Genomic DNA, 16,115 nt, shown 5'->3' on the forward strand with positions numbered 1-16,115 from the left:
TATGTGGCAGTAGTACCTTACATAGCTAATTGATATGTGATAATGGTAGAGATAGCTTTTACAGCTAATACGATATGTGTGATGTGGATTGTGTGGGGTATGCTCTGGGGGACTCACTAAGCTTCGTGCTTACGGTTTACAGTTTTGGTTTCAGGTATCATCGATTTTGAAAAGGAGGGCTCGGATTGATCGCAGTGCACACACCTATGAATCCGCGATGAATGATTTTGTCACGAACTCTGATAAATGTTTTACTTAATGAGGATTTGGTATGTTTGGAATAAATGGTATCAATGTTTTAGCTATAATAAAAATGAAATTTTTACCTCTGATTTTTGGGTCGTTACAAGTTGGTATCAGAGCCTTGGTTTGAGGGATTCAGACATACTTTCAGGGGAGTCTGAACTCAAACTGAGGATCTGTAGAGTTTTCAAAAGAAAATTGTTTTTAAGTAAAGGATTTCTAAGACAAGAAAAGGTGTGGTGCTTGCAATCGGCTGAGCTCAAGTAAGTTTCCCCAGAATACCCACATATGTATATGTTATGACTTGGTCTATGATTCTATGAATCGCATGCTAACTAAGGCTAAGGGAGATGCCTGTATATGTTGTATGAGCCGATGCCTGTATATGTTATATGAGTTGGTAGACTTGCATGCTAGTGCTGAGTAGTCAACAATAGATTGGCTTGATGCGTGATGCTTGTAGCCTTGGGAATATTTGATGCCATGCTAGAATGAGAATGATTATTGGTATTAGTAACTGCTACGTGTATGCTTTTAAAGTTGTATATGGTTAGGATCTTATAGCCTTAGAATAATTGATTTGGCCTTATTTCATGTTCCTTGTCTGGTTGTGGTCCTAGGGTAGGTCGATTATTCGATAGTCTATTAGATCCTGTTCTGTGCATAATTTGCATGCATAAGGCAGCCAACAGTAAGGACGGATGGATGTGGATAGCGCGAGTTGCGATATGTAGGCTGAATATTTATGGCAGTTCTTTGGGTCAGAGTGCATCTGCATGAATGTTGTTTGCTTTGTGCTTTGTGGAACTATTAGGTGATGGGATTCAGCTACTAAGTGGATGTGACGACATCTAGGAGGTAGATGACTGGCATCATGGGGAGTTCTTTAGTGGCTGATGGCAGGGTAAGGTTGAGAACCTAGGAAAGCCTAGGATATGCTCCAGTAAGCTTAGTAGAGATAGTTCGGTGGAGTTGGGAGCCTAGGAGGTGCTTCGGTGGACATAATGTTGTTGTTGGTAGATAATCGGTGCATCAGTGGGGTAGGTGACTTAGAGGATTCGGGAGGATTACTGAGGAAAGTATGGATAGGTGTGGAAGGTAGTATGGGCCCATACTAATGGAAGCACAGGATCCATACTTGAACCAGTGAGAGTCTTGGAGAATCTAAGAAACCTGGGAAGGAGAGTCCTTGGTTATGATTGGACTGTGGGAATAGCTGCTGTGGAGAAAGCAGATGAGCATGCAAGGAGAAGGACTAGGGTTGGTCCTGGCTCCGGTGATGAGCCAGATAGCGGAAGGACTGCCAGGGTTTGAGTTCGTCGTGGATCTCTTGTATCGGAGGACAGGGATCGACTATGCGATTTATTCCACTTTCGGGATTGGATATTATGTCTTGGGATAGTTGGTAGCCCGATGTAGAGCAAAGGTTGCCCTAATTATTGCATATCAGCCGTTGATGATTGAGTTGGTGAGTGGGTCAGGGTGTGAGACCCTGAATGATATGATTGCTAGAGCTCGAGAGCAGGGATTGGTCTGGAGCACGTTGGGAAAAGGGTAACATATCGGGTGCCTATATTGGAGAGTCTCGGGAAGAGACCCAAGGGTTCGGGAAAATTTTGAAAGGCTAGCAGGGCAGGACTCAATGCAGTTCTTGTGGAAAACTGCAAGAGGGTTTTCATTTCAAGGGTTTAGCCTGCTGCAGGTGTAGCAGGGTCGGTCATGCCAGCAGGAGGTGATTGGTATTCCTCCAAATGTTGTGGGTGTGTCATCTTCTACTGCTTCTATATGGATGTTGGGAATACATATCGCTTTGGAATTGTGTGAGTTTGGATAAGTCAGAGTAAAGCGAAAGTTCTCTAGGGAAGTTAAAGTTCAGTAGTTCTGTCATTGTTTGGGTATGGTCGTCAGCTGTCTATGGAAGAACTTTGGAGTTCAAGGCACTAACGTTTCTAGGGAAGGACTGGTAGCATGAAGATAGTGGAGATAGTCGTGGACGTTAGATGCTTAAGTGTCCGGGCATTGGATGGGCAAAAGAAATGTACTTTCACATGGGTTGTGATCATTCATACTTCAGTGGTGTTGCAAGATTTGAAGTAGGAACGAGAAATTTGTTAGCTAGGGTGAAGATTAAGGCCTCCAACTGTCAGCATGGGAGGTGGATTGAGGTGTCAAATTGGACTAGATTACAAGAGTACTATTCAAGATACTATGGATGGGCAATTTTAGGGCTTAACTGGTGATTGATCACCAGCATTGGTAAGCACAGGTTGTCATCAATGGATTATTAGGAAGAAATAAGGATCGGAAATCCTTCAATTCTCACGAGCCGTGAAGACTTAGCTGGAGCTAAGTGGGGAAGAATCGTGCAGGTATTCAGGATTGGGACAGGTATGAGACCGAGATGGGCTTCTTGTCCTCGTCAAAGAAAAATTGGCAGCCCAATTGGCTAATTGGTTTGAGAGTTGTGTGAGTTTGGAGTTCAGTAAAACTCCCCAGCATGTGAACCGCATCTTCTTGGGGGCTTGATAGCAGAATTTGGGGAAGCAGGTTGGGACTCCAGTCATGAAACGAGTTTAGTTCGAGTGATCGGTCGAGTGTGTGATTGATTCCGCATGCGTTGAATTGATAGAGTTGGGGAAAGGAATTATGTTACGGTTGAGTTAGGATGAAAGTGTTATAAGACTACGGGGGAGCCGTAGCATTCAGTCATGGTCAACAGGGTGAAAGTGTTGTAAGAATACGGGGGAGCTGTAACATTCACTAGTAGTCAGGTAGTGTGGGAAGTTTTGTAAGAGTACGGGTGTAGCCATAGCATTCACTAGGTTGGTAGATAGCATGAAAACGTTATTAGAACATAGAAGGGACAATAGTACCTACCAGTTCAGGTGTAGCAGGGAGGATATGGAAATCCATGGATTGGATTTCACAATTTCCCATATAGATAAGATCCGGTTGAGATGGTGAAAAGCCTGTAGGATTGTCCATACAGTTATGAGAATAGCAAAGTAATGGACTGTGTAAGGTCATTTGGTATATTAGGCTACCATTGATCGGGTAGCAATTACTTTTAGCCTTGGATCTGGTGACGTCAGGATTTGATGCACGTACCCGATCAGTTAGATTAGTAGGTTGTAGAGTCACAATGGCATGATAATTAGTGGCAACTAGTTCCAGGTAAGGATTTTGTTCAGGACTTTATGTGTTTATATTGCTTAAGGAGGCCAGATCTATGGGTTAGAGGAACGGATCTGACCTCAGGAGGTCATTTGAGCTTGAGCATGGCATAAACTCGCTGAGTCCCAAGAAAAGACGACGAGTAGGGCTAGGGTTTCCCATAGTTCACTCAGTGAGTAACTTGCCGAGTTGGGGGAATGAATCGGTGAGTCAAAGGGAAATAGAGAACTGGAGTTCAAGGCGGAACTCGCTGAGTTCATAATGGGACTCGGCGAGTTGAGTCAAGTTGGCCCCGCGATTCATGCCAGGTGTAACCCGTCGATCAGGAGAAAGACTCGACGTGTCATGCAGGACCCTAGCCGAGTCACCCAAGTGCACTCGGAGAGTCGGGTCAAAGTTTGACCGTTGACTTTATTGACTTTGAGGGTTTGGTCAACAATGGGGTCTTTGTGTCAAGAGAGGGGTAAAATGGTCTTTTACTCTTCTGAGGATGCCAAGAGAGGGTTGAGTCTAGTCTCGAGAGTTATATTTATGCGAGCATTTACTTTATGTGATTAGGCGGAGGCTAGACCATATTTCTACCGAGTTAGAGATTTACCGAGACATGTGAGGTGAGTCTTCTCACTATACATTACCTAGAGTGGTAACATAGTTATGTGCTAGTGTATTGTATGCTATTTATGTGTTATTGTGATATGTGATATGTATGATTCGGAGTTTCTAGAGTTAGGACCAGTGGGTGCATAGAGTTAGGGTTAGAGGGCCCAGAGAGAGAGAGTTGAGACTGGAGGGTCCCACAGAGACACACTGACCAGAGGGTCAGCAGAGTTATAGCCTTGAGTGGCTAATGTATGTTAGAGTGGTATTTTGGGGAAATCACTAAGCTTCGTGCTTATAGTGTTTTGTGTTATGTGTTTCAGGTACCAGTGAGGAGCGCGGGAAGGCACCGACATGATTCGTACACACACACTTGGAGTTTTATGTATTTCGATCTTGGGAAATGTTTTGTGGAACAAAGATATCATACAATGAGATTTTATTAATAATTGTGAATGAACAATGTGTTTTAAAAATGTGAAAATTTGCTTTAATTTTTACGGTGTTACAAGTTGGTATCAGAGCCTTGGTTTGAGGGATTCGGATGCATCTTCCAGCGTATCTGAACTCAACTGGGGATTTGAGAAAATTTTGATAACAAATTTTTTTAAAAGAGTAAAAAGAGTTTTGAGACAAACAGAGCAGAGCCGTATGTATGATCGGCCAACGCCCGAACGGTGATTTCCCAAAATACCCTTGCAATAAATGTTATGAGATATATTATGTTATGTTATATGATGAGTTGTATAAGGAATGCTAGAGTAGACTAGGTATTCTTATTCGGACTAGAGTGGCCCGATATGTGATGCCTTAGTCTAGGAGTTTTGCTGCTAGGGATGCTTGATAGTGTTTAGATAGCAGCGAGGAGCTTATGAGAGATCTGCTAGTGAGTAGCATATGATTAAAGAGAGTAGAGTACTTGGGATTTGGGACTCTGGGAGGAGGACTTAGGATGGATACTGATGCGGTGTGGACGGTAGTATTGGGCCTGTACTACTGAAAACATCGGGTCAGTGCGCAGTCCAAGTAAGAATCCTTGGAGTACTAAGGAACAAGTAGGGTGGAGTCATCGAGTGTGGGTATACTCGAGTGAGTCCCTAACATTCTTATGTCATATTTCAGAGGGAGATCATGGTTGGGACACGCCATACACCAGGGAGCAGCAGTACTAGTGATGAGGAGATCCGTAGGATCATTCATGAGGAGGTGGCTGCGGCCATCAGGGCATAGATACCAGAGATGTTCAGGTCTATCAAGACCACACTGATAGAGACATTTGACGAGAGATACGCTGCTCTTTCTGAGGCTGCGGTTGCTGCGGCCACTGCAGCCATAACTGCGACTAGGCCGCAGGGTGGTGATGCTGTTGGGTTTTGAGCATTCTAACACTTCCTAAGTGTACATGCAACCCTAAATACCTTGGATCTATGTTTTCTCTATTATACATGCAAACAAGAACATCCAAGGTATTATCCTAATCTAGCATACAAAAAAACTATGAATGTAACAAGATAGAATACATACCTCTTGATGTAGCTTGATGTCTTCAAGCTTTAAGAGCTTAGCCCCAATAGTGTGGAAGCCTCAAGTGGAATCACAAATCACCAAGACACCTTGGAATACTTTAGAGAATATGATTACTTGGTTCTCTCTAGTGAAATTTGCTAGCCCTTCTTTAGTGTATCCACACTAGTGCCTATTTCACCAACCAAAGACATCTTTATATAGTATGGAGGATTAGGGTTAAACCCTAATACCCATGACCTTTCATTTCCTAGGATCCATGGGTTAAACACTCCATGGACTATCCATGAAAGCTTAGCCCAACCTAAATGAACTTGGCCCATTCCATATATATAAGAGTCCATATTTAATTAGTTCCTTTTGATCACTTAATTAATTATAAATTAATTCTTGATCAATACTAATTAAATAATATGATTCCATATTAATATATTAGAACTTATAATATATTAGTATTAATCATAAACATACTATTCTCAAAAGATTATCCATATAAATTGTGTCGGTGAAGTGCAACCCAAATGGACCATGCCGGGTCGGGTCAAGTACATACCAAATATAGTTATGGACTTAGACATTAATCCAACAGTCTCCCACTTGGATAAGTCTAAAACTATTATTGCGTATGACTTCAAACCTAACTGGCAATCGTAGCTCTCAAAAGCTTCTGTCGTACTCTGACCTTGTAGATGAACTCTGACCTTTTTCAGTGACTTGTCCATTAGATAAGGGATCATATATTCCTCCATTCTAGATATCATATGGACTGAGACATGGATTATAATCATTCTCTCTGTCCATTTGTTGTTTCCCGATTTCCGATTTATGACGACTGACTAATTGAACAAATCAAATCAGTCCTGGCCCGGCCGAGCACTTCCATTTGTCATCATCAAATCATCGAGGGGCCCACAGATATCGCTTTTATCCCGAAGGTAAAAGGAATGGATAAACTTCGACTCATATGGCTTGTTCTACTACTTGTTGAATCATACACAAAGGCACGTTTTATAGCACCGAGTTACCAAATGCGTTTTCGTGCAATCAATGTACAACCAACTCATAGTAACAACTCATATCTCTAGGTTTGAAGAATATAAGATATTATCGTCTCATGATCACTCGTGATAAAATCCATGAAGTGATTCCAATGAGCGCGGGTTGAATCCAATACTCAGAACTTATGAGCACTCATGATTGTTGTAGCCTTGTCCAACACCTTAGACCTCTACAACCCATCATGACAGTCTTAATTCATATCTACTTCCAAAATATGACCGACTGTGGATGGTTTGAATAACTTAGTCATTCCGGAAGAATAACCCAGTTTATTCGGGAAGTCAAAACATGCAAAGTGAAACACAATAATAATTGAATCCAATATGGTATCAACCCTTTGAACATAAATAAAACACCTTTTATTTATCACCATATGATTACACATTATTCATTGTACACTGTTTCAGCTATCAACTTTATTCTTGAATTTAAAACAATAGTTGTCCCATGCTCCAAGCATGTACACTATGTTTTTTTTTTTTTTCAAAACACTAGTCATGCCACACACCAAGTATGCATACTATGTTTTTCTATGATCTTTACTTTGTGAACTAGATCAATTGAACATAACTTCAATGATTCTCTTTTCACACCCCCAAATCCTTACTGCAAATGCAAGAATTCCAAATTCATGCCATTTACTGAAATCTGTTAGATTCTAAACTTATGTGCATTGATCCTCTTGTAATGATTATGCACAAAGTCAGAAAGACTTGACAACAATCATTACAGAGTATTCCAAAGGAGATCAGCTCCTTGGAAACATCCTTCTTGCATTAAGTTTCCTAATCTTAAACAGATTGAAAATTCTAACTTTGAAACATTTCCAGATTCCATTTTGACTATCACTTCTGAAAAAGAGTTGCCTCCTTACAGACTATGTCAATATGGTCCTTCCAGAATTATCACTATACTTCCAATTGTCCTTGAGCAACCAATCTTTGGTAAACCTTAGATTGTCCTCGACAATTGTTTAATCCTTTTAGTCATATCCAATTCTAAACCTTTTCCCTTCTTAATGCCCCAGGCATTTGGAAAATTTTAGAACGGATGAATATAGCACATGTAATCGATCCTATATCCGAAGCATATGGGACACGATTCATGATGTCTTACATAAAGACTAAACCAGTCTTTTGCTATAATATTTCCATTTCAATTTGCCAAGTTCTCATAATTCAGATTATGAAAAGGGATGCCGTAATCATAATCGAATTTTAGAACGCAAATAATGGACCCATATACAAAATTTCCTTATGTTGAGCCATACCAACATGAAATTCATATATATCCTTGACTAAATGATTAAAACCTCACGATCTAAGCTTATAGATTTGAGATGAAGCATAATTTCCTCTCCCTTAATTATAGCAAAACAACTTTTCCCAATTGAAACCTTTTGTTTTCTATAATTAACATTGCTAACTTGCAATATTTATCATAATTATCATGCTCCCACTAACATGATGATTATTAGCATAAAACTTATGCTCCCACTAGCTTTGACATGTACTCAGAAATCAGCTGGACTTCTAGAAATCAATACTTCATTGACTTTCTTACCAAAGTTCAGATTTCTGATGCTAGATTGTTTTGATAAAGCTGTATCAAAATCATACACCTTCCCTTAGATAGCACACTTGTGTATCTAAACAATTATGAAGAGGGATGCCGTAATCATAATGTTTAGACCTTTTTGCCACTTCTCACAAGTCCAAATTAGTGTGCCGGTTAACCACACGCGCTCCACTAACGACTTTGAGAATGCAAATATCACAATTGCTATCTAGCTAAAATCTACTTAGTGAAAGTGTTTCCTCACCATCATTTTCATGAATCAGAGAGAAACCTTATGACACTTAGATTTAATGGCGTATGTGTTCTTATCCATGTGAATTTTCAAAACCATAGTCACAAGACAAGGATAATGACAAATCCAAACTCATATGGATTGAACTCAATCTTAACTTCTTGCCACCTGGCAGCTCAAGGGCCTACCATTGCTTCCAAGTTGTTGTGCAACAAATTGAGAACTCTAAGAACTCATATGCAAAACCAACTTTAACTGGAATGGGCACAGAATATGTCAACACGATAGGTTATGAACCTCAAGTTGTGTGCTAGTGAAGCACTTTAGGTTTTATTCTTGATTAGTTCTTGAGACTTTCAAGACTTTTAAGACTCCCACTGACCTCTTGACCTATAAGACTCCCTTGTCAAATATCCAAGAGATAGTGTGGATTCTAATCAAGACAAACACTTCACACAATTGGCCTAAGTTGGTCTTTGTTTTATCCAAAACATCACAACTTACCAATTTCAAATGTACAAGAGTAGAAAACTTTTACTCTTACATTTGACAAGTGTTTTAAACCTTCTTTAAGACATGTCACTCAAATGACAATCTTGGAGTATGACTCTAAGACTTGTATTGGAACGAAGTATGACTCATCTTCTTGATTTAACCATTTCAACAATTCAAGTTCCTCTTCTTAGTCATAAGAATGCACTAAGATTTCCTTAGAGAACTAATTTTGATATGGTTTCTTAATCATTAAGATGATCACAAAACTGATACTAAAGTACTCTCCCATCTTTTCAGATTTGAGAAACTTTTATCCTTCTGCCTTATTTGATTCTTCTTATCGATCTTTAGTGGTGGACTTAATCAGTGCACAAGAATGTGTACTCGATCCCTAAGTCCTTTACTTGACTCACACATCCATGTGAACAAGTAATTAGTCTTAATTTTCCAAAACTTGAAAGTTCTCATTCATCATGCTATACAACTTGCATGATTCCAAGTTCCGGTCCAATTGAACCTTGGATGATGAGAATCTTTCCTTATTTGGTAAATTTAGACATTACCACAAATGAAAGAATCAATTTCATATTTCCACTCTTGCTCTTAACGGAATTATATAAGCAACAATTTTTCCTCAAATGCCATTGTAAGGATATTTTAAAATAAATAAAATCAAAAAATTCCTTTTATTTTAAAACTTTGCGGAAAAACTATCCTTACAATCCATATGAAAACTTGTTGTTATCTATTCCTAAGCAATATCTCATAACTCCTAAGAAGTAGCTCAAGAATCCGATTTTTCAAACTATGCGATAGAAATCCATCTATGCGATCAGATTCAGCATATTCTTCCTTTAAGTTTCTTCACTTTCCTTTGATTCTTAAACCATCACCATGCGACCCGGTCACATCATGTATCAAGAATCTCATAATAGAAACTTAACAGAGTTAGATAGTGGATTTTACCTGAAGTAGAGTCAAACTTATTGACTTTAACATCCTTAGGTAAATTTGGCAGCTTCGCAACCAATGCCCTTTCTTTGGCAATACAAACATAAGGACCCTTTGATAATGGTACACAGGACTATCACAGACTTAGCTTTTCTCTTTACCATTTGGTCAACCGAGTTGACTATAGCCGATCCCTTTCCATTGGGAAGAGAATGCTTTACTGGATATCCAATGTCATCATTGTCAATGTCCATAAAGTTTTAGGAAGTTGATCTTAACAAATAGATAAGATCATTAAGGGTCTTGTCATAGTCTTTTTCATAGGTGTTCCAAAAGAACTCACTATGTGACTTAGAAAGTAGTTGAACCACCAACTTTCTCAAGACTTTGACACCCAACTCTCCCGGCTTGTCAATATGTGACTACATCTCCAAGATGTGTTCACACCTAGACCTTGCCTTGCCAATAGGGCTTGAGTGACCTTAAACTTTTCAAGAACTTGTGGGTTGGGGAGAATAATTGGAGGAGGTGAAAGAAGTATGATTTCCAAAGGACATCATCTTCATTTAGGAAACCTTGTTTCACTAGATTTGGGAAGATCATAGGTGTCTATTACAGACATCTTTTGGGAGATATTCAAGATAGTTGATTTAAAGTCCTTAATATGACACCCAATATGAAATATTAAGGCTAGGACCCAACAAAATATTTTATAACTTAGAAGAGGTATGCCGTAATCCAAGCTATAAAATATTTGAAGGTAGGTGAATGACGATTCACCAATTTCCACCAAGATAAACGAAATGTATTATTAGGTTTTAATTGGTTTTGAAACTCCTAGATCTTTGAGATTCATTGAACTTTTCAAAGGCATGTTTCAATCTCGAGTGTGCCCTTCAGGTTTTGTGACTGGGATGCCGAGGATCACAAAACAAGGTGTGAAGTAACCATGCAAATCACTTGGTACCCTTAATAAATTACCCCTCAATCGATGTGCCGGTTAACCACACACGCTCCATCGATACTATGATAAATATTAAGTCACCCTTTACCTACCTTGTTAAGTCCAAGTTAGTGTGCCGGTTAACCACACACGCTCCACTAACGACTTAGACAAAGTGTAAAGTGCAATTTCATGGATTAGCACCTTATTCACATTTTTCCTAAGTAACTAAGATTGGGTATTATTAAGAGTTTAGTTACTTAGTATTATCATTAATACTTTTAATGAAGGGAGAATTATAGTCCTGTCAAACCCGTTCGGCTAACGACCCTCCACCGGTCAAGCAAGCGGTGGGTGAGAGTGGACACCCATTAAGTTGCCATTTTATAGGCAACAACCTTATACCCACCTTATAGACCGGCTTCGTGAATGAGGCGTACTAGCGGTAAGACTGACTTTACTCTTATACATATATATATTATTAACTTATAATATTATAAAGTATAAGGGTTGAATTTTAACTTTTAAAATTCTAAGGGCTAACTTGGAATTAAAGTATTCATACTTGAAAACTTTTCAAATTCCAAAACTTGAGGGCAAGTTTTGAAACTATTCAAAACTAATTAATTCCATAACTTATGTGTTTAAAGTAGTTTTAATCCAAAAACTCTTCAAGTTCCATAACTTGAGAACAAGTTATGGAAGACTTTAAACTAATAAAAGAATTAACTTTTCTTTATTTTATAACTTATGGAATTAATTAAGGTTACACCTTTTTTTTTATTTTATTTTATTTTATTAAATGAAGAGACTCTTGGTCCTCCATAACTTGAGGACAAGTTATGGAGTCATAAAACCATTTAATTAGAACTAGACTCTTCATTTTTTGTAACCTTTGCCAATTTTTATGAGTTTTATGATTCTTAAATGTGACTTTTCATATAACTTGAGAACAAGTTACAAAAACACATTTTAGAATCAATTCTTAGATTAATTTGGATTAAAACCAACTATCACATAATTTTCATCATTAATCTAAATTCACTCATAAAACAAGATAACACAAAAAACTTTTGGTGATCCATAACTTATTCTTAAGTTATGTAATCCTTTAAAACATTAACACCAAATTTTGTAACTCCAAAAAAACTTTGAATCAATTTTTTTTTTAAAACCTTTTCAAATCCATAACTTATGGAGGTTTCAAAAAATAAAACTCTTTAGATCAAACTTTTAAAACTAATAAAATAATCATATTATTTTATCTTTTATTAAATTTGATCTAATTCAACTCATAAAGCAAATTATTCAAATTTTACAAATAATTAGTCTTTCACAAGAACAAGTAATTATCTTAAAATTTGACGAACTTCATGTTTTTTTTTCCAACTTTGAAAATAAAATATTTGCATCAATATAACAGAAAACAACCCGTGGCTCTGATACCACTGTTGGGTTTTGAGCATTCTAACACTTCCTAAGTGTACATGCAACCCTAAATACCTTGGATCTATGTTTTCTCTATTATACATGCAAACAAGAACATCCAAGGTATTATCCTAATCTAGCATACAAAAAAACTATGAATGTAACAAGATAGAATACATACCTCTTGATGTAGCTTGATGTCTTCAAGCTTTAAGAGCTTAGCCCCAATAGTGTGGAAGCCTCAAGTGGAATCACAAATCACCAAGACACCTTGGAATACTTTAGAGAATATGATTACTTGGTTCTCTCTAGTGAAATTTGCTAGCCCTTCTTTAGTGTATCCACACTAGTGCCTATTTCACCAACCAAAGACATCTTTATATAGTATGGAGGATTAGGGTTAAACCCTAATACCCATGACCTTTCATTTCCTAGGATCCATGGGTTAAACACTCCATGGACTATCCATGAAAGCTTAGCCCAACCTAAATGAACTTGGCCCATTCCATATATATAAGAGTCCATATTTAATTAGTTCCTTTTGATCACTTAATTAATTATAAATTAATTCTTGATCAATACTAATTAAATAATATGATTCCATATTAATATATTAGAACTTATAATATATTAGTATTAATCATAAACATACTATTCTCAAAAGATTATCCATATAAATTGTGTCGGTGAAGTGCAACCCAAATGGACCATGCCGGGTCGGGTCAAGTACATACCAAATATAGTTATGGACTTAGACATTAATCCAACAGATGCATTGCTGTTCCGGGAGTTCAGCAACACAAAACCACCGGAGTTTGATGGGACCCAGGACCCTATTGTAGCGATGTGGTGGATTTCAGACATTGAGGGGTGTTTCTTTACTTGCTCATCTCCAGAGCATTTGAGAGTCCGGTTCGCATTGAACCAGCTTCGCTTGGGAGCGAAGGACTGGTGGAAGTTTGTGACGGCGCATTATTCGCCTGCTGAGCTTGTTGCAGTGACCTAGGAGAGGTTCACTGCTATGTTCCGAGATGAGTAAGTTCCCCTGGTGGAGAGGGAGCGTTTGGACCAGGAGTTTCTGACCCTCAAGCAAGGTACTGAGTCTGTTACAGTGATTACGAGGATGTTCCATGAGCGGGCGATGTTAAGCCCGGAGCACGTATCCTCTGAGCAAGCACGTATGAGTCGATATCTGAGCATTTTGAGGAGGGATATACGAGAGTTCGTGGCGAACTCGACGTACCGGTCATTTTTTGAGCTTCAGGCAAATGCCCAGAAGAGGGAGATAGAGCTGGAGACCCAGGCTAGGGAGGAGGCTGAGTCTCAGGGGAGAGATCGGCGACCGGCATAGTCTCAGCCGGCAGCCAAACGGGCTAAGCCCGCTAATTCGAGATCTGGGAGTTAGAGGGGCCGCACTTGTGGCAAGTGCGGAAAGAGCCACGATGGGGTGTGTAGAGCGGGGTCTTACTACAAATGTGGTAAGGAGGGGCATATGGCCAAGGATTGCCCCAAGGGGTTTGCAGTATGTTTTCACTATAACCAGACCAGACACCGAAAGGCAGAGTGTCCATAGTTGCGAGGGACAACTCAGGGATCTGCCCCTGCTGCAGTGAGAGCTACAGACAGTCGGCCCGTAAAGGCCGAGGCACCGAAGGCGCGAGGGAGAGCCTTCCAGTTAATCGCGGAGGAGGTTCGTGCAGCACCCGATGTCGGGGATGGTATGTATTCTTTCATGTATTTATTTTGATGTTTGAGATATTGTGTTTATATTATGTTATGCATAGGTACTTTTCTTGTGAGTTCTATACCTGCCTTGGTGTTATTTGACTCGAGTGCGAGTCAGTCTTTTGTATCTTTGGCTTTTATTCAACACATCAGTATTAGACGAGAGGCGTTGAGTCGACCTCTGAGAGTTTCCATAGCTGACGAGAGGGCGGTGTATGCCACCGAGGTGATCCGAGGGTGTGTACTCGAGATTTTCGGCGTTGAGTTTCCGATTCATTTAGTTCCTATTGCGATGGGAGATGTCTGTGTCATCGTGGGCATGGACTGGTTGAGCAAATTTGGAGCGGTTATCGACTGCAAGTCCTGAACAAAATCCTTAATGAGGATTTGATATTAGCGACCGTGCGGGAGTCTTTTGGCTCTATAATCGGGTTGGAACCCGGTATTTTAGATGATCGGCAAATGAATTGGGACCAGGAAGGTCTTGATAGACTTTGAGAAGTAGCTTTGTAGCAGCATATTGCTTCAGACAGTTCAGTGTTCAAGTAGTTTCAGTGTTTGGGCAATGTTAGCATTTGTGCTTCAGGTTACGAGTATGAACATAATAGGTAGATAATTTGGAGAGTGACAAGTCACTCACAACGGGAGTGTCTGAGCCTTGGCCAAGTAAGAGGGATCTACAAGGATGATCGGGTCTGTGACACTGTTTTATAATGAGAACCTGGAATTATCAGAATTTGAGTAGACAGTTGAGGGATAAATAGACTGGGTTCAATGATAATGATTCAGTATGAGTGGTCTGTCAGGGAATCAGACTATCCCAAGACAACAGATTTCAGATGGAGTAGATGTGATCTTGTTTTACGGAATTTATTCATCTTCAAATTTTAGAACCTTCCTAGAGTGGCTTATGGTTGCCTTGAAAAGGATGGTCGCGGTTACCCTGGGAAGGCTAGGGTGTGCCTAGGATTGTAACCATGTCGCCTAAGTTGTCGGGCGCATAAGGGATGGTAAAGGATGATTTCGAGAATGAAATCTAATTTAAGTCGGGGAGAGTTGTAACATCCTGTTTAACTAATAAATACATAAATAAAATTCGATGAACGAATAGTCGAAATAAATTCATATTATTTAGGGGATTGTTGGTTTTGGGAAGCCAAATATTATAAATTGGATTATTCTAGGGTTAAAAAGTAATTTTGGTATTTATTTTGAAAAGATTTTGGAGGCTAAGGGGCTATTTGGTAAGTATTAGACTTAATTTGTAACGGATTTCAGGGGGGCTGGGTTAAAAAGGTAAATATCGGACTTAAAATGAAAAGAATTACGGGAGCTGGGGTATAAAGAGTAAATTCTTGGCTTTGGTTGCAAAAGTGTTTATGGGAGGGACCAATTATGCCATTATGGAAATTTGTTAGTGTGTCGGGTATATAATCATTCTGAAACCCTAAACCTAAGAAAGGATTGACCGCCATCCTTCCGTTTACGGCCGCACACTTCACGACCTTCATCGCTGATCATCGCCTTCCTCAGCCACCGAAGCCAACTCTCTACGTCGGAAAGAAAGCAAGGCAGTCGGTTGCTGCTGCTGTGAACCGCCGCTACAGTTCTCCGATCGGTTATGTCGCCACCACCTTCCACCTTTGCCTGCTGTCGTCATCTACGGACGTGCGGCGCTGTCACCCGTGCTACTCCAACCACGTTTCCTCCTCCTTCTTCCTCTTCTTCTATTTGTCGGGTTCGCTTCCATTCACGGATGAAGCTCCATTGCTGTCGACAACGCCGACGGTAGGCGCCGCTTTTGCTGTCGAGCTGTTGTTCGTCACCAGGCGGGGTGGTTGAGCTCGTTTACGATCAAGCGTGTAGGTGTGTGTTGGGTGTTGTTGTTAGTTGAGCTCCATGTGTGTGTTTACGGCTAGCCAAGGAACCCCAAGAAGACCACCAAGGCTACCCATCATGGTGGTTACCGCCTTTATTTCGGTTCTACCACCTCCTGCCGCCACAGCGCGGTGTGTGTGTGTGTGTGTGTGTTAGTGTATGAGTGTGTGTGTTACTTGGATATTATTGTAATTGTATTGTAATCAAAATAATAATGGAAAATCCATGACCACCACCGTGAGGTGGTGGATGCCGCCTCCAGCCACCACCGGCCGCCGTGTCGGGTGG

This window comes from Lactuca sativa, chromosome 6, assembly GCF_002870075.4.
Source record: "Lactuca sativa cultivar Salinas chromosome 6, Lsat_Salinas_v11, whole genome shotgun sequence".
Taxonomy (NCBI): Eukaryota; Viridiplantae; Streptophyta; class Magnoliopsida; order Asterales; family Asteraceae; genus Lactuca; species Lactuca sativa.